Source organism: Rhinatrema bivittatum, chromosome 11 (assembly GCF_901001135.1).
Source record: "Rhinatrema bivittatum chromosome 11, aRhiBiv1.1, whole genome shotgun sequence".
Classification (NCBI taxonomy): domain Eukaryota; kingdom Metazoa; phylum Chordata; class Amphibia; order Gymnophiona; family Rhinatrematidae; genus Rhinatrema; species Rhinatrema bivittatum.
This window is the reverse complement of record NC_042625.1, coordinates 99,530,958-99,550,502: the sequence shown is the minus strand read 5'-3', so window position 1 is coordinate 99,550,502 and position 19,545 is coordinate 99,530,958. Positions and strand designations below refer to the sequence as shown.

Below are 19,545 nucleotides of genomic sequence, written 5' to 3'. Positions count from 1 at the left end.
CAGATAACCAATGGGTTTTGAAGATAATAAACAAGGTTATTTTCAAAATTTTGAGAAACTTCTACCAATAAACCCACTGATTTACCATCAACCAGTGCTGGATTTAAAACTGGGTGCCTATAGGCAAGAAACTCGGTGCATGGAGATTTTCTTCTGGAAATCAGAGAGCAGTGGGAGAATTCTAGTTTTTAGGTGCCCTAGGCACATGTCTGTTTTGTCTAATCCTAAATCTGGCCCTTCCAACAACACTCAAAAGATCAGTTCTCAGTATTAAGAAAAGAGTTAAAATTGCTAGTTTCCAAATTGCAAGAGGGAACCAGGTTTTATTCAAGATACTTCCTAATTCCAAGAAAGGTCAAGTGACTCCCCAATACTAGATCTAAGAGAACAGTACATTTTCTTGAAAAGGAGAAGTTCAAGATGATCTATAGCTACGATGCCACCAACTGGCTAACATCCTTGGATCTAAAAGATTCAAATGTGGACATCCTAGTCAACTCTTCTCATTGAAAATATCTTAGATTTATGCTAGATACCAAACACTGCCACCTTTTGGTCTCATGGCAGCCCCCAAAGTATTCACAAAGTATCTAGCACTAGTGGTGGCTCACTTAAGATAAAGGAATGTATTAGTATTTCCATATGTAGAGAACTGCTAATATTGAGCACATTGTATGTAACTTCAGTCAGACTCAACTCTACCAAGAGACTCCATGCAGTACTTGGGGGTTTCGTATAACTATGAAAAGCCCTTGTTCAATCTGAGACAGCAGCTGGAATTCATAGGCATAAGATTGGATACAGTCAAAGTAAAAGCTTAACCTTCAGAAAGCAGAGCAATCAGACTAATTGCTTTGGCAAAGCAAGCACAGGAAAAGAAATGGATAATAGACAAACAGTTCATGAGACTATTTGTTCACGTGGCATGGCTGAAAATGAGACATCTGCAGTGGCATTTAAAGAACAGTTGGGATTAGCTTACCCAACCACTAAGTTGCAAGATCCACCTAGCCAAAGACATTATGAAATCTTTGACATGGTAGATGATCAAGGAAATCAACCCCACCAACTCTACAAACCATTCTCACAATAGATGCCACCCCATCAAGGCTGGGGATCCCACCTTGACAACATCTATACTTAAGGGGAATGGTTGAAGGAAGAAGCTCTCCTAAATATTAATTTCTTAGTACTGAGAGCAATCTTATTTATTTATTTATTTGTTTGTTTGTTTTATTTGTTTATTTGTGGTTTTTATATACCGGACTTCGTAGGATAACATCAGTTCGGTTTACATTATAACTTCAAAATCAGCAAAACAGAGGCTTTACATAGAACTTATGGAAAACAGTGAATAAAATAAAATTAAATAAACTATATAATGAACGAGGCTTAAATAGAGAGACTTAAATAGAGGTTGTTGGATAACTGAGATGGGTATTGAGAGAAATGGTTGGGGGATGGAGTGGGGGGGAAAGAAAGAAAGGGGTGTAAAAGGGGGGATGAAGATGGACAGAATTGAAGAGGGGATAGGGGTTGTATATTGCATATAGGGAGGGGAATGAAGAGTTGAAAGGGTTGCATGGGGGCGGGCAAGGAGGCGTTGCATAGATTGCAAGGCATTATTTACATAGATGCATTGGGGAGGAGAAGCATATATGATTATAAAACTATATACAAAGTGTACATTATGCTTGAATGCTCTAAAGGCATTCAAGTTCTGGTTAAGCAATAGACCTTACAGATACAGATGGACAACCCGGTAGTAATGTTCCTGTATCAACAAACAGGGAGGAAAATGCTCCTCCCTGCTTTGCAAGGAATCCACGGTGATATAGAATTGGAAAGTGAAAGGAAAATGCACATTTCGGCAATCTGTCCTCTCTGGAAGAACAATATAATAGTCGACTGATTGAGCCATCAAGTTGCAACCCCATGAATGGTTCAATCAATGACCATGTACAGCAGAAAACTTTTCTCAACTCGAGGAACACCACATATAGATTAATTTGCATTTCCATTCAATAACAAACTACAAACATGTTGTTCGAGAAGTCCATTGAAGGACACAGTAGTGACTGATGCCTTTCTAATCTCTTGGAGCAAAGGCATATTTTAGGCATTTCCATCAATCTGTTAATACCAAGAATGATTTTAAAATTGAGGAAAGATGGGGATTCAGTGATCCTGATAACCCCCTCCTGGCCACATGTTGTTCTTTGGTTGATGAGACTATCAACAACACGCCGATAAAATTAATGATGAATTCTGACTTGTTGACTCAATACAAGGGCTCATCTTGTAACCCTAATCTGCAGTCCTCTAGTAGTAACAGCATGGATGTTGAAGCACAATTAATTAAACAACTAGGTTTACCAGAAACAGTAAGATAAGATTCTAATGGCAATCAGAAAACCTGCTACAAGGAGATTGTACAGTTTCAAAAAGGAAAAGATTTGCACTCTGGTGTATGAATCAGAGAGCAGATCCTTTTGTATTCTCCAGTTCTTACTTCACCTTATGGATTCTGGTTGGAAAAATTAATTCTATCAGGTCCACCTATCACAGGATGGTAGAAGGAAAACCAATTTCTCAGCACCTGTTAGTGTCACGTTTTATAAAGGGACTATATAACCTTAAAACTGCTGCTAAGGCAAACCGCCGCCAACAGTGGGATCTGAAGTTTATGTTGGCAAATTTGATGAAACCTCCATTCAAAAAACCAATGGCTACAACAGAAATGAGGTTTGTGGCATGGAAAGCTCTGATAGCCATCACAGCATCCAGCAGAGTACATGAAATGCAGGGTTTACCTTACCTATCCACCTCTGTATGGGCAAAGATTCAAGGACAAAGGTATGCCTCAGGACTCAACCCAAGTTTCTTCCAAAAACAGATATCCTCCAACCATCTTTTCTAACCGCATGGGTCAACATGTCCTAGATTGCAGAAGAGCCTTGTTATTTTACCTAGAATGAACAAAAACACTCAGATCTTTGTCCCATATCTTTATATCTTATGACACAATTAGAAAAGAACAGCAGTTTAATAAACAAACATTCTTGAGCTGCTTAACACAAGTGCGTTGCATAGTGCTATGCAAGCTGGAAGGTAAGAGGTCCCACTGCAATACGAGCAATGGCTGCTTCAATTGCATCTCAACAAGTGCAGCGGCGCTTCAGGAGATGTGGAGAGCTGGCCAAATAGTCAACCGTACACACATTTGCCAAACACTACTGTGTGGATAAAGACTCGTTATAGACAGTTCATTTAGTCAAACAATTTTATTTATTTGTTTAGACATTTTATATACCGTCATGGTTTACAGAGTAGCATTCATAGTTATAGATTCAGCAAACAAATGACAAAAAATGGTTACAGAGTTGGTATTCGTGGGTAGGTATTAATATCCACCTAGTAAGAATTTCTAGTACATATGGAATTAAACTAGTACATAAGGCAATGAATATTGATATTTACAAACAAAATGGTAGTATTCTCCTCTTAGTCCTGGGTTGTTTTGAGAATCTTGCATACTCTCATTTGATTTATTCTTTAATACAATTTTTTGTCCTGGTTTTTGTGGTTCTGTCAATCTGATGTTTTTAAGTTAAATTTATGCACTTTTGAAAAGCCATGTTTTTAATTCACTTTTGAATCTCTTTCTATCTGGTAAAATACGCAATGCCCCAGCAGAGAATTCCAGAGCTTTGGACCTGCAGAATACTTGATCTCTTATTTGCATCAGACGTGTGCACCATATTGTGGGAATAGACAGTAGACCTTATTTTGAGACCTTAGTGTTCGCTGAGGATTGTAAGGTTGTAGTGTCACTCCTAATAAGCCGGTGTTATTGGAGTGAATGATGTTGAATATTATCGTTATTACTTTATAGTAGATTCTGTATTGTACTGGTAACCAATGCAGTGCCATCAGTGAGGGTGTAATGTGATCATATTTCCTGGATCCTGTTAATAGTCTTGTTGCAGCATTCTGTAATAGTTGTAGTGGTTTTAAGTGACTTGCTGGAAGACCTAGAAGTAAGGAGTTACAATAATCAAGGTTTGTAGTACTGTATGGAAGTCCTGAAAAGTTAATAATGGTTTCAGCCGATGTACTAAAGCAGCTTTACGTAACCTGTCTTAATTTCGTGATGTGCAATACTCAAGAATATTTTAAAATAGTAAACATGAATTTCCTGCAATAGAAAAGGCGAGTTGCTTGGAAACCATTAAGATAAGGACATAGTACAAGCAACTCTCAGCTAGGGAGTCCCATTTGTGTGGCTCTTTGCTGTGCTTGTCCATAGAGAAGGCAAAGTTGCTTACCTGTAACAGGTGTTCTCCATGGACAGCATAACAAACAGCCACACAATCCCTCTCTCCGCCCCGAGACCAGCATGGGATGCTAACGTAGGAAGGACTGCACATGCTTAGAACTTTCTGAGCTATGAGAGAGAAATGGCCAAGTCAGCACCATCAGATGACATCACCCATTTATGTGGTTCTTCTGCTGTCCATGAAGAACACCTTTCTCTCCCCATTCTCTTTCTCTCTCTCCTTCCCCTCCTACTCTCCTTGCTATCTCCTCCTGAACTGATCTTTTCCCCTTTCTTATCCCTTCCCCAACCTCCTCTCCTTCCACTCTTCCCTCCAGGCCAATCCTCTTGCTCCTCTCTGTAGACAATCCTCTCCCTCAGCAAGTAGGAAGTGCTCCTGGTCTTCCCTGCCACTGCGGGGGGGGGGGGGGGATGGAGGGACACACCGAGTGACTGCCCAGCCATCATCCCTCCTGGTTCCTGTAATTTTGTGGAAATTGGGGAATTCTGCAGTCTTTATCACTTGAGACCAGGGACCCTGACTATAGGTTGAGAGCACTGCTAGTGATCCAAGTGAAGGATAGGGATGGATGTAGGGAAGCTAAAAGTCTGCTAGTTATATTGTCACAAACCGTTATTTTTTATATTTTGTTGATTATATTCTATTTTTTATGTAGGACACCAACCTATACAAAGCCCTTAACCCCACAGAATAAGGGCAAATCTACATGGGTCCAATTTGATCCATTCTTTTTTAGTTTTTCAATGCCACAAACTAAAGTCATTAATCGTTCATCAACATTATAATCAGTGAGTACAGTGAGTTCAAAATAAATGAAATACAGAAGAGCTGTACTTAGCTTTGCAAACTCAGTAACACAACACCCCAACAAGGATCCTTGCTTGAACAATATCTGCATCAGGGGGCTAATACTCTATCTGCAACACTCACTGATGGTCAGTCCTGTCGGCGTTTGGACCAGCGCTGAAAGTCATGGAGGTAACGGGGAGGTTTAAAGGACAGCAGGATGTGACGTCACGGAACTGCAGCCAATGAGGCATCAGACTTATTTAAATCAAAGAATACCAATTGATAATTTCATTTAAACCATATGGTGTTACAGTATTTAGATAAAAAAAATCCAAAACTGTTCCCTTTTATGTAAATCGCCCTCCTTTCGGGTACTTGAATTTGTTCCAATATGAGCCATCTGAGAACCATAAACTGTGTGTGAAAATTGTAGACAGTGTGAGAACATAGGTGCCGTGATTTTCGCTGTATGAATACAGCTCCTATGTTTGATCAACCTAACCCAAATTGGTCTTTTGGTGCAGCCCACATAGAAAAGATCACATGGACAAATAATCAGGTATATCACCCCCCCACACACCAGAAAGACAGTTCGTGCTTGATTGTAGAATTATTTTATGACATAAATTAGGATGTTGCCAATCAGATCCAAAAACAATGGACACATCATAATTACCACATGGAAAGTGGTCCACATTTGTAGGACCTGTATCTTCTGATATGTGAGACCTTAGATTCGAATGCACCACCATGTCACGTATATTTCGCCCACATGAGAATGATACCCTAGGAAACGTCTTGAAGATGTCATGCAAAGCCAGGACTGGCCAATGAGTGCATAAGATATTCACAATGTCCTGTGCACAATCGGTGTACCACAAAATACAAGTCAATCAAGAGTCAGCAGGTTTGGCTTTATATGTTAATAACGAAGAGCGATTAGCAAATAATGCTCTTTTAGAAGCCTTTTTAATTACTGAACGGGGGTAACCCCATTGAAGAAACCAAAGATACAGATCGCTAGATTGAGTTTTAAAATCTTCCACCAAAGTGGAAATTCACCTAAGATGTAAAAACTGGATAATAGGTAAACCATCTTTAAGATTTTTTGGATGGAAACTAGCATAAGCCGGATAATGGTTGTGGTCAGGCGTCTTCCTAAAAAGTGTAGTGGTGAAATGATCCACATCTTTGTCTGCGGGAATCCGGAAGGTAGGGCATATTTTGTGGGAAGGAGCAGATGCCAGAACGACTCATTTTGTATCCAGTGGATCCGCAACTGTTTGGGAGAGTGGACATCATGGTTGTGTCTTCTGTTAAGAAACATAAAAACATGGAATATGAGAGCAGATAATGGGTCATTAATGCATGTAGTCTGCCCACCTTCACGTTGATGTTCTGCTGGTGGGGTTGTGTGGAAGGTGCTATGAAAATCCCAGCTCTGAACACCCTAATTAATCCACATTCCCAAGGGCAGTTTACTTCTACCCTGCAGAGGCTAAGGTTAAAATCTCTGTGTGATATAATAACTTGTAGCACATGACACTGGTGAATTATGAAATTCAGCTTCTAGCAAACCTGAAACAATTTTCTGCATGGTTTCCAGTTTTCAATTCAGATGACGTTTCTGTATCATCTACTGCAGCTGCTTCAGGCCAGGCACACCTCTTCACTTGACAAAGAGATCTGGTTCATACGAGGCTTCTGACACCTGCTCTGGCAGGCAGTGCTTTAAATAAAGCTTTTACTGCGGTTATTCCTTTTACCTGGCAATCAGGAGATGGGAAGAAACAACAGAATCTCTTTCTTTCCTCCTCCCCAGGTTGAGGGGTTTAGTGTTCATGGTGCAAGAGCGAGGAGTCTAGCTGGAAGTTCCCACTACCCCCCAGGTCCCTGTTTACAGACTGGAGGCAGTGCCAAGACAAGCGTATACTGGGAGGGCAACTATTGCCCTTTAGAACAGGGATGCTGAAACCAGTCCTCGAGCCCTCCCCAGCCAGAAGGGCTTTCAGGATATCCCTAATAAATATGCATCAGATAGAGCTGCATAAAATGGAGACTGTGTGTATGCAAATAATGCTCATGCATATTCATTAGAGATATCCTGAATACCTGACTGGGAGAGGAGCAGAGGGAACCCTAAGGACCTATTTGTGGGTGTCTGCTGTAGAAAATTGTGCAACTGATATGCACATAAAATTAGGCACATGCACTTATACGCACATGGGGAGAGGCGAGCTGGGGTGGAGTCTCTGCATACTTATTCATTTTATAAAGAAAACACAAATTCTCTCAGCAAAACTACACGCACCAAATAGCAACTGTAATTCTGTAGGTGTAATTCATGTGTAATTCTGCATGTATGTAATTCTGTAGGTGTCATTCTCTAGATGTAATTCATGTGTAATTCTGCATGTATAATTCTGCATGTGTAATTTTTTAGTTGTAATTCTGCATTTGTCTAATTCTGCTTGTGTAATGCTGCGTGTGTAATTTTGGAGCTGTAATTCTACATGTGTGTACTTTTGCAGATGGAATTCTGCATATGTAATACTGAATGTGTAATTTTGCAGGTGTAATTCTGTGTGTGTAATTTTGTGGGTAATTCTGCAAGTGTGATTCTGCAGGTGTAATTGTTGTGTGAATTCTGCGTAGTGGAATTCTTCATATGTGTAATTCTGTAGGTGTAATTCTGCGTGTATGTAATTCAGCATGTGTAATTATACAGGTGTAATTCTGCAGATGTAATTCCACGTGTGTAATTTTACATGTGTAATGCTGTAGGTGTAATTCTGCGTGTATGTAATTCAGCATGTGTAATTATACAGGTGTAATTCTGTATGTGTAATTCTGCAGATGTAATTCCACGTGTGTAATTTTACATGTGTAATGCTGTAGGTGTAATTTTGCAGGTGTAATTCTGTGTGTGCAATTCTCAGTTATTCTGCATGTGCAATTCTGCAGGTTAAGTTTGCGTGTGTAATTCTGTGTGGTTAATTCTGCGTTTGCGTTTGTGTAATTCTGCATGTGTAATTTTTATCTGCTGTGTAAATTGGTGTAACTTATGTGCATATTTGCTGGCTAAACTGATGCACGATGTGTATGCATGTACATGGCCTTTAAAAACTACCAGTGGTTCTGCATATATAAAGTGATTTCACTGGACTTCTACGTACATTACAAAGAGGTGTTCTGGGCAGGATATGATTAGCAATAATGCCCTTTTCCTATGTTTGAAATGTCCCAGCTGTTCCCTAGGAGTCTGCACCACTTTTGCACATCCTGTAAAACAGAGCCTTTTCAGCTGTTTGAAAACTGACCTCTAAGGGGCTGATGCAAATACTGTGCTCTGTGCTAGCGCATGGCTTAACATGGGATTGGACACACCTTTTGGACATGCATCCATAACTCCAACGCAATACGGGGATTAGCACATCAAACGTGTGTCCAAACTGCTGCGTAAGCTAATATGCTCATCACATGTTCAATTCCATTTAACTAATACCTGTGATGCAACATTTCCAAATGGCCAATGTGCCCATTGCAATGTGGCAAATATTTTGGCGTAAAGATATGCAGTGCTCAAGGGCTCGTCGATAAAAAATAAAACAGCCTGCTTTCTGGGATTCCTCCTAGTAGTATTGTTGTGATAATAAGTAGGAAGAACCACAGCAAGCAGATTCCAGTAATAAAAAGAAAAGTCTCAGGTAAAAAAAAATAATTCTGGGTGCCCAATATAAACTCACAAGATACACGTTCCAGAGCCTAAATATGTGCACCCTGGAGGAGAGGAGGTGCGGGGGGGATAGGATACAGAGCTTCAGATACCCTGGAGGAGAGGAGGTGCGGGGGGGATAGGATACAGAGCTTCAGATACCCTGGAGGAGAGGAGGTGCAGGGGCGATAGGATACAGAGCTTCAGATACCTGAAAGGTCTTAATGATGCACAATCGTCAAACCTTTTCTGTTGGAAAGAAATCAATAGAACTAGGGGTCATGAAATGAAACTCCAGGGAGGACGACTCAGAACCAAAATCAGGAGATATTTCTTCAGGGAGAGGGTGGTGGATGCCTGGAACGCCCTTCCGGAGGAGGTGGTGAAGATGAAAACAGTGAAAGATTTCAAAGGGGGACGGGATAAGCACTGTGGATCTTGGAAATGAGGAAAAGGACTGCATGGGGGTAACTTGTTGGTGTGGGTGGTTACTGCCCTTAACCAATAAGCCTTCCTACTGTTGATGCAACTCCATCATTGCTCTCTGCTTCAACAGCAAAAGGTGATGGGGAATTGGTCTCAGACAGCAACCAACAAGGACATTGGATTTTACGGTCTGGGAAAACAAATAAGTATGGGGATAACTTGCTGATGCGGCTGTTACTACCCTTAGCCAATAAGCCTGATATTTTGGATGCAGCTCCAACATTGCTCTCTGCTTCAGTGCAAGAGGTAACGGGGAATTGGAGTCAGACAGCAACCTGACTTTGATGGTCGGGGAAACTGGTAAGTATGGGGGTGACCTGTATGGCGCGGCAGAAACTACCATAATCTTGCTGGGCAGACTGGATGGAGAGCACGAGACTGCTCTCTCTCTAGTGTGCCGGACTTGTGCGCTCGTACTCAGCGTCCGTTTTCCCAGCCCACACTGACAGCCACCTCTCCTGAGTGCTCGATGGTGAGGAATGTACAATTTTCCCTAGCACCTCATTTTTAGCAACACCCTCATCTAAGAACATAAAGAACATGCCATACTGGGTCCAGAACCAAGGGTCCATCAGCCCAAGCATCCTGCTTCCAACAGTGGCCAATCCAGGCCACAAGAACCTGGCAAGTACCCAAAAAACTAAGTCTAGTCCATGTTACCGATTGCAGGTAATAGCAGTGGCTATTTCTAAGTCAACTTAATTAATAGCAGGTAATGGACTTCTCCTCCAAGAACTTATCCAATCCTTTTTTAAACACAGCTATACCTACTGCACTGACCACATCCTCTGGCAAACATCGCATGCCCAGGAGAGGTGGCTGGGTGCACTTTAGGGAAATGGGTGCCCAACATCCAGCGCCCGTTTTCTACTCACAAATATTGCATCGGCTCCCTTGAATGTATTTGTAAATAGTTTCATATTCTGGAAGTCCTCTGGACTGAAAGCTGCAAGAGAGAGAGGGGCCATCCTTCACTGTGCCACTCTCACCAATCCACTGACCCTGCTTTCCTCTCCTATCTGCTCCCAGTGTTCGAAAATTTAATTAACTTATGCACTACAACACAAAGTACAAACAAACCACCAGAAAAACAAAACAGGAGGAAAAGCTGGAGTGTGGGAGAGCAGCCAAGAGAGGCAGGGGAGAGGAGGAGCGCCTCAGACATCTGAGAACTCATCAGGGAGGGCTTCACCAGGGCCCAGACCCTGCTGGATCGGCTGCGCTCCTTCTTCCAAAACTGAGACAGGAGGAGAAAACAAGGACACGGAGCAGGGCCCGGAGCCAATGCATTCAGGAGCTGAGTTAAGGGAACGACCTCTGAATAAAGAAATAAATGACCTCAGCCAAGAAAGAAGAGAAGGATCCAGGGCTGAATGACCACCAGCTCCTTCACCTTTTCAAATGAACTCTTTGTCTTCCACCCCTGGGGGCCACCCCTTCCTGCAGGCTCTTGCCTCCCTCCACCCTCTCCCCCACCCATGCTCTGCATTCTTGTAATTCCTTTCCCTTTCTCTCTCACTCCCTCCTCTCTGCAGTGTTGCACTCTCTCCTCTCCCACTCTCAGCAACCTCATGCCTCCTTTCACCTCTCTCTCCCCCCTTCCTTCCTGTTCTGTGGTCCCCTGCTTTTCCCCTCCTCTCAGTATCACACCCTCTCCTGCCCCTCCTCTTTCTTTCTGCATTAGCATGTGCTCTCTTCCTTCTCAGTATTCACATGCACTCTTTCCCCTCCTCTCTTTGCAATCTTGCACACTCTTTCTTTCCACTCTTCACAGTCTCACACTCTCTCCCCACTTTTCAGTCTCATACCCTCCCTCCCCCTCCTCTCTTTGCAATCTCATACATTCTATGCCCTCCCTTCGCTGTAGTTTCATACTCTCTTCCCTCCCTTCAGTCTCACACTCTCTCCGCTACTCTCTCTTCCCTCTTCCCTCTTCTCTACAGTCTCACACTCTCTCCTCCTCTCCTCCGCTCTCTGCAGTCTCAAGCTCTATCCCTTGCTCTTCCCCTCTATGTAGTCTTCTGTTCTCTTCCTCTCAAAGTCTCACTTTCTCTCTCCTTTTTTCCTCCCTCTCTACTTCTCTATAGTGCTATTCAACCTACCTAGCACTACTTTATATTGCTACTTCTACTTCTCTATAGCGCTACTCAACCTATGCAGCACTTACAAAAACATATCAGACAGTCCCTGCTCTATAAAAGCTTACAATCCTCTCTCTCGCCTCCTCTCCCCACTGGCAGTCTCCTACTTACTCTCTGTTCTTCCCCTTCCTTTCTCCCTTGCAGTCTCACCTCGCCCTCCCTCTCCCCTCATGCTATCTTCCTCCTCCCCTGCCCAATCTGTAATCCCTGTTGTCTATCTCTTGGCAGTCTCTCATTCTCTCCTCCCCTTTCTACAAGTCTCACTCACCCCTCCGCCTATTCTCTCCCTCTGCAGTCTTGTGCTCTCTCTCCCCTCCGCTCTGTAGTTTCACACTCTCTGACCTCTTCTCCTCTCCTCTACATCTTACTGTCTTTTTCTTCCTTCCCTTCTTGCAGTTTCAGGCTCTCTATCCTCCTCCCCTTCCCTTGCAGTCTCAAACATTCTTTCACCTCCTCCCTTCTGCAGTCTCCTGCTCGCTCTCTCCTCCCCACTTGTGTTCTCTTCTTCTCCCTTTGCAGTCTTGTGTGCTCTCTCTCCTCCTCCCTTCCTCCCTTCCAATCTTACACTTTCTTTCCTCCTCCCTGCCCCTCACTCTCTGTCTTCCTCCCCTCCCCTCTGTAGTCTTGTGCTCTCCCTCCTCCTCTCTGCTCCATGCTCTTTCTTCTTTTTGTCCTCCCATCTCTGCAGTCTTGCAGTCTCTTCATCTCCCTACTCTTTGCAGTCTTGTGCTCCCTCTCCTATTCCCCTCCCATCTCACATTCTCGCACTCTGTATCCTCCTCTTTTTTCCTTTTCAGTTTCCCACTCGCTTCTCCCCCTCTCCTCTCCAGTATTGCTGCCTCTTCCTCTTATCCTCCTCTGTTGCAGTCTCCCACTCTTGCCCCTCCCCTTTCCGCCTCCTGCCTGTAGTCTCGCCCTCCTCCTCCCCCCCCCTCTGCAGTCTCGCGCTCTCGCTCCGCCTCCTCCCCTCTGCAGTCTCGCGCTCCTCGCCTCCTCCCTCCCCTCTGCAGTCCTCGCGCTCGCGCTCCTCCTCCTCCTCCCCTCTGCAGTCTCGCGCTCTCGCTCCGCCTCCACCCCCTCCCCTCTGCAGTCTCGCGCTCGCGCTTCTCCTCCTCCTCCTCCCCTCTGCAGTCTCGCGCTCGCGCTCCTCCTCCTCCCCTCTGCTGTCTCGCGCTCTCGCTCCGCCTCCTCCCCTCCCCTCTGCTGTCTCGCGCTCTCGCTCCGCCTCCTCCCCTCCCCTCTGCAGTCTCGCGCTCTCGCCTCCTCCTCTCCACCCCCCTCCGCAGTCTCGCGCTCGCTCTGTCCTCCTCGGCTCGCGCTGTCACACGGCCCCGGCGCGAGCTGCAGGCAGCGGGTGCGCGAGGAGGTGACGGGCAGAGTCGGGCGCTCTGCCGCCGCCTGCAGCGCCGGGGGATGGCCGCCGCCTCCTGCCGGAGCCTGAAGTAGTGCAAGCGGGGACCAGGTGAGCGCTCTCCCGCAATATCTGCAGGGCCGGGGTGGAGGGAGGGGGCAGGTTTGCGCCTGATGTGGCTTTCCTGGAGGAGGGGGAGGGCATAGCTTTAGGTCTCGTGCGGGGTTTAGGAGGAGGGGAGAGCATTGCCCGTCGAGGAGTTTGCACCCAGCGTGCAGTCTCTGCGCCCCTCCCCACCCGTGCTGCGGGGACGCTGTCCGCTACTGAGTGCGCTGGGACTGTGTCAGGCGCTGTCCCGGCCTCTGCAGGGAGCGGAATCGGCTGCTACCTTGCGGGCTTTGCTTCAGGGAGGAGCTCTCGGGCGCCCGCTGCCGGCCACCAGGGGCACAAGCCCGGGGCACTAAGCCGAGCTGCTGGGGATTGGGTTCCCGTCCTGTGCGCTGTCCAGCGGGCTCTGCCCCCAGCCCTGACCTTGCCATGGCCGCACGCTCAGGGTTTCGGGCAAGCAGGACGTGCTTTAGTTTGCAGGTCGCTTGTGCGACAAACAATCCCGAGAGCAAACGAGCAAAGACCCGGTCGGGTCAGAAAGAGAAGGGGGCAGGCACTGACCCTGCCGGGGGCAAGAGGGCTTAGAGTTTCCCCTGGGCAGGGAGGATGTGCCAGCAATTCTCTGTCCTGTTTACAAAGGACAATAAACAAGGTAGCCAGAAGCCACGGGGCAAGGACAGGACTTTTCTCTATTTAAAACGTTTATAGGCCGCGCGACCCAATGTTGTAAGAGACAACAAAGCAGAACATAACCTGACTGATTACTGCTCAGCTTGGGACAGACCTCAAAGAAACTGGGCCTGTCGAGAAAAGCTGAGCTAAAACCACCATCGGCTTGAAAAGAGGGTTTGAAATGGCTCTTTAGTGCCGGACCTTCCTGGGCTCCTCTGCCCAGCACTGCCTGCCCCCTGCCAGGCCTATTGAGCGAACTTAGAAATGGTAAAAGTCTAAAAATAAGCTGGGACGGGGTCCCCCTCTGTGGAAAACCCTCCTGGGCACCGCAGCTACCCGGGCCTCAGACCCTATGCTGTCCAAGAACTACCAAACCTTTAACAAATGCTTCTCTGCTCTTCTTGTCTTGAGGGTTTATTTTCCATCATAAGGTTTAAGAAGCTCTTCTGAACCTCTGGAAGAGATCATATGGCCCACTTAGTCTGCCCATTGCTCCAATTTCTTTAACCCTTACAATTCCCATCACTCATTCGAGATCCTCCTGTCCCCAGGGCGCTGCAAGAGGTGAATCTTCAGTCATGCCCCTCCCTCCTCCAAGGAACCTATTCCTGGCAGCTCCTCTGGCACAGCACCTCTCTATGCCTCACACTGGCAGGATTATGACACCCCCAAAATTTAGGCTCGCTACGAGACCGCCTAATGGAAGCAGCGGTCCAGGCGGTCTCCCCTTTCCTCTCTGCTTCTATTCTGTTTCTCATCCTCATTTTGCTCAATGCCCTCTCTTTCTGTACCCAGTGCCCCCTTCCTTTTGCTCATCTCTCCCATCCTTGGTCTTCCTTTCATACTCTTCCACCTCTCCTCTTACTCTCTCTCTCTCTGTACCCTTCTCTTCTCTCTCCTCCCTTCACACTTTCTCTCTCTCTCAACCTCTTGCTTGCCTTTTTCCACCTCAAATCCCTCTGACTGTCAACTGCATCTAACCCTCTGCCTTCTATCTGTCAATGAAGCTCAGCTCTCCGTCCTCTCCATTCAGTCCAGGTTCCCTCTCTTCAGCTTCTTCCTCTCCTTCCCCACACTGCCCCTCCCAGCCTCACTTATCCTGCCCAGTGCATGCAGTGCAGGGGCTGACAGCTGAACTTTAGCTTTTTATTTCTTGACTGATCATAAAATTCAAAAGAAATCAATGTGGTTTATATAAAAAAGTCATAAATACAGTTTACAAAAGGATGAATGTATCATCATAGAGTATAAAACATTCTCAAGGTCAAATAATATCCCTACACAACAACAAAAGTGGAAACGGAGGTGGTGCAGTCAGGTTTATTTACTTATTTAGCCATTTTATATAAAGATTACAGCGCTTTACAACACGATGTACATAATATACATAGACAATTACACTGACTTAATGAGGTCAAACATACATCCTAAAACTTGACAGGTGCTTGGGATGAGGTGTTTGGTTCTTGATGACTTTGTCCTTGAGGGTGCATGATCTGTGTTCAGGTGATTCTAAGTTATTTATTTATTTAGCATTTTTCTATACCGACTTTCCAATAACAGAATTACTGATCAATTCGGTTTACATTCTAACAATAACATTGACAAGTAAATGTTAGGTGTTAGGCATTTTGAAATAACCGTGTTTTAGGTCCCGTTTGAATTTCTTTCTTTCTGGGCTCAGTCTTAGATACTCGGGTAGAGAGCTGCATAGCACTGGGCCAGCTGTTGAGAACATGCGCTCTCTTATTTGTGTTAGGTGAGTTTTCTGTAATGATGGCACAGCTAGTAGTCCTTTGTTCAGGCCAGGAGCTAGACAAATCCACACAGTTCCAAATATTTAAGAAAGAAATGCCTGTGCTGAAAGCCAGGCTTGTACTCTTGCAGGGAACTGGATAGTCCTATTCCGCCTTTAGCTCCAGCAGGAGTGAATCCCACAGTAACGGGGTTCTGTAGATGAATGAAGTAGGACTCTACCTGCCAGTCTAACCATAGGAGGGGAAGGAAGAACCGTTTCTGATAAGCCATGAGAATCCAACAGACTTGCAAGATGCTCTGCTGCTGCTCCCTAGGCCTTTCTCTTCTGGGCCTCCCTGAGCATGAGGACGTGCATGGCTTCAGCTTTCAGGGCCAGCGTCTGCTTTCCGTAGGGAACGCAGCACGTAGCACTGTGGCACATGTGCTGGCTCAGTCCTGTCTGTAATTCCCCATGCTAAATCAGTGCTGCTGCCACCACAGTGAGGCCAATGACCAGATCCTGCTGCAGGAAGGATGAATTTCTGGGGAAACCCACACATACCCTTTCAGGTACCCTCAGCTGAAAACCCCTGGATTAGGGAACTCACAATATTAAATGGTGAGACTGGCACGGGGGACAGTTCAGAAACCTGGGGTGAGGATAAGCACTGGCTGCACATTACATACAAATGGCAGAGCAGGTCATTCCTGCAGAAGATGAGGAGTAATATTAATGGAAGATAAGCCCCATCCAATCTCTAAGGGCAGAAATTAGTATTAGAGCTCTACCTGCCAGGATAGAGACTGGGTAACAGGTAACAGGACACCTCTGGCCAGCTTCTGTTATTCTCATGTATCTGCAGTTTTGGTTCAGAGATGGCATTCGTGGGTACTAGGACTGAGTTACTAGTTTTGGGGGTAGCTTGTCCTCAAGAGCTGAAACAAGTTTTAAAGTAGTCCTGAATATTAGCTAGGACTTGGATAGGAGGTAATTAGACGAGCCCTGAAACAGTGACCATAATATTGTTCAGCTCAAGAGCCTTGTAGGATGAAAGAAACGAAAACAGTGAACACAAACATATTGACCTTAAAGCAAGACTTTAGATTTGAGACTGGAAAGATGGGTGAAGGAGCAACAGGCAAGGGACAGGGTCATCTCAGAAATATATCAGAAAATCTTTCTTCACGGTAAGGGTGCTGGTTGTACAGGAGCCAACTTTTCAAAATGATTGGGGGTTGCTAACCTCAATACAAATGAGCTTTCCCTTGACTCTGTGAAGGAGTTTGCATAATATTGGGGTGCTCTAGCACCCACTGCACCCACAGAGCTGGCACTTGTGCCTGGATCCCTGGAATGGCTCCCAGGTTTGGTGGTGGAGACCAAAACTGTGACAGAATTAGCAGGCTGTTTTTTGCTTATAATTGGTATTAATTTTAGATGGCTTGGCTTGTTCTAAGAAATGTGTTAGATTTTTATGCCATTATGTTTTTGGTGAATTGGAGTAAATGTATTCATGATTTTGTAATTGCGCTTGAGCTCGGATGGCCTGGGTAAAAGCAGAATATAAATTATAATTCAAGAAAGCCTGAGACAAGCACAGAGGATTTCTGGCTGTGAAGATTAGTGGAAGCTTATGGTTTTACAGTAAAAAGTAAATGGCCATCATTTCCTGTTGCACAAAACTGAAGATCTTAGTAGGAAGAGATGACACGGTATAAATGCTGGTAGGCAATATGGAATCTCTTTAAATACACCATCGTAAGGCTGCAAGCAAATGCATATTCCTAGTCAGAAAAGCACTGAAGACCTTTTCTCCCTTTGTCTGTCTGAGTGGTGAAAAATAATCCGTGTTTAGTATTACAGTAAAGAAGTCTGATAGAGGCAAAAGACTTCATTTAAAAAGTGACTGTGTTGTTCAAGCAAGGAAAATAAAAACAATTTTGCGCACACGCTCTGCAAAATGAAATGTAAAACAGTATTAATGTGAACTAGAAGCAGAAAAAGAAAGTCTTCTATAGTTGGTGAGCCTATTGTATGATCAGGTTCTAAAATATTTATTCAGGAAAGAAAGACCATAGCAGAGAAACTGAACTAATTCTCTGCAGCGGATGTTGGGGGATCCCCAAATCAAAGTCTCTCTTTTTTTTTATTATTTTTAGTGAATAAATCTGAAGAACTGGCAAACTGATAAACTGAACAGTAACAAAGTGCCAGGACCAGATGGCATTCCCCTAGGAGTTCTAAAGGAACTTAAAATTTGAGATTTATTTGAATTTTGCATCCACCTTTTTAAATAAGAAATTCACTCAAGGTGGGGCACAACATATTAGGAAACATAGAAGAAGATATCATTATCAGTTTACAATGAAAGAAGGTGCATATTAGGGATTGGGGAGCTGCTAACAATAGCAGACAACACATCACTACAAACAGCCTTAGTACCAGCAGGGTGGAGGGTTGGTAATTCAACACCCATCTTTAAAAAGAGATCCAGAGTTCATCCAGGGAATTTCAGACCAGTAAGTTTGACTTCTGCTCTGGGCAGACTGGTAGATTGCAATCATTATTAATCATGTAGGTAGATATGTGGGGGAAGGACAGCCCGGTTTCTGTAAAGGGAAGCCGTGTCTCTCTGATCTGTTGGAACTCTTTGAGGATGTCAGTAAGCAGGGATAAGAGGGATCCAGGTGGTATAATATACTTGAGTTTTCATTTAATGAACCAAAGTTGTCATGGAATCAGAGGAAAAATCCTTCCCCAGATCAAAAACTGGTGGAATGATGGGAAACGAAGGATGGGGCTATATGGTCTGTTTTCATGCCAGGGGAGGTGGCTAGTGGGTCCCACATGGATCCCTGCTGGGTCCAGCGCTGTTCAGTACATTCAATCATCTGGAAAGAGTGAACAGCGAGGTGGCAAGACGTTGCAGATGATACAAGATCCTTACAGATCATCAGACTCAAAGCTGATGGTGAAGAGCTGCTAAGGGACCTCACACACCTGAGTGAGGAGGCAACGGAGGGGTAGATGAGTTTTAGTAGTGATAAATGCAAACTTCTGCTATGCAGTGCTGCGCTGCTCAGGACGGAGCTCTCCCCGTCACTGTGGAGTGCGTGGGCACGGCGGCCTCATCGTCCTGTATCATGAGAGAGTGCCCACCCGGTTTAGATAAATGCAGTCCTGCATGGGGCTGTCTGGCACTGGGATATGGGTTTTGATACAAGAAAGTCAGAGCAATACTTGGGGGGAGAGTTTAGCAGAGCAGGTCTAACACTGCTTCTGGCCTGCTGTCAGGTGTGCACCCTTCCTATAGTTGTCACACGGTCTGTACAAGATGTTTCCTGCGTACATTCACCACAACAATCCAAGTTCTAAGGAGCTTTGGAAGTGGATTGGATTTAAGTACGGGTAACCCTCTGATGGACTTGTCTCTCCTGGAGACTGGCAGGAGAAGGATGGAACAGAATGACTGTCACAGAGCCTTCTACAGAGGGTTCTGCTATTCAGCTGTTCTTATGTTTGGAAGTTTGACTCGGGGAGCCAGAGTTGTGCACAGACAGACAAGGTGAGCTGAAGGATGTCGGGTGCTCAGAGCTGGGACAGTGATATTCAGAACATGCTACAAGAGTGTTAGAGACTTCAGATCAGATCCCATTTTGGAAGCCTCAGCTTTATTCAGAGTGGACATTTAACCAGTTGTCCATACCACAGTGGTCACCCAGAGCAGCCGGAGGAAATGTGGACTGGACATTCAGCTTCCTCTTTCTCTCTAGCGAGGCTCTGCTTGTCCCCTGCTCCTGGCAGGAATGCGTCTGCTGCCACTGGCAAGCTGAAGTCAGCAGTAGGCGGTTCTGATCTCACGTGAAGATGAAGACAGGAGCAGAGGAAGTGTGGGTGGCGATGTCTCTGTTTCCATGCCCATGTTCTTGGCAAGTTAGCAAGGAAGGAACAAGAGAGAATGCAGAATAGATAGAAGAGAGATTTTTCATTAGGTTGCTCCAAGATAATCCTAAGGAGTAAAAAACTCTTTTTAAATTAGTTGCTGAAAGCTCTTGCATGGAATATTCCCATGGTGCTAAAATTAAAAGTGCGTTACAACACTGCTGCCCCACCCCCCATTGCAAATCATTTCCCCACACTGTGGACTCAGGAACTGCACCTGCATGACTTCTTCCTGCCTTTTAGCTCAGTTTATGGGTTTTACA

The 19,545-nt window shown here is 45.0% G+C and overlaps 1 protein-coding gene across 7 annotated transcripts in view; it reads left to right on the top strand.

Annotated features, from left to right (window-relative positions):
* Positions 1-12,758: 12,758 nt before the first annotated feature.
* Positions 12,759-19,545, top strand: part of ADGRB2 (adhesion G protein-coupled receptor B2) — a 158,990-nt gene continuing 152,203 nt past the window's right edge. For 5 of the 7 annotated variants that reach the window (XM_029619058.1, XM_029619055.1, XM_029619054.1 and 2 more), the window contains exon 1: positions 12,760-12,933. The gene's annotated coding sequence lies outside the window, so the exon portion shown is untranslated. Of the gene's footprint in view, positions 12,934-19,545 lie in introns of all 7 variants that reach the window. The other 2 variants (XM_029619053.1, XM_029619059.1) reach the window with 2 other exon arrangements.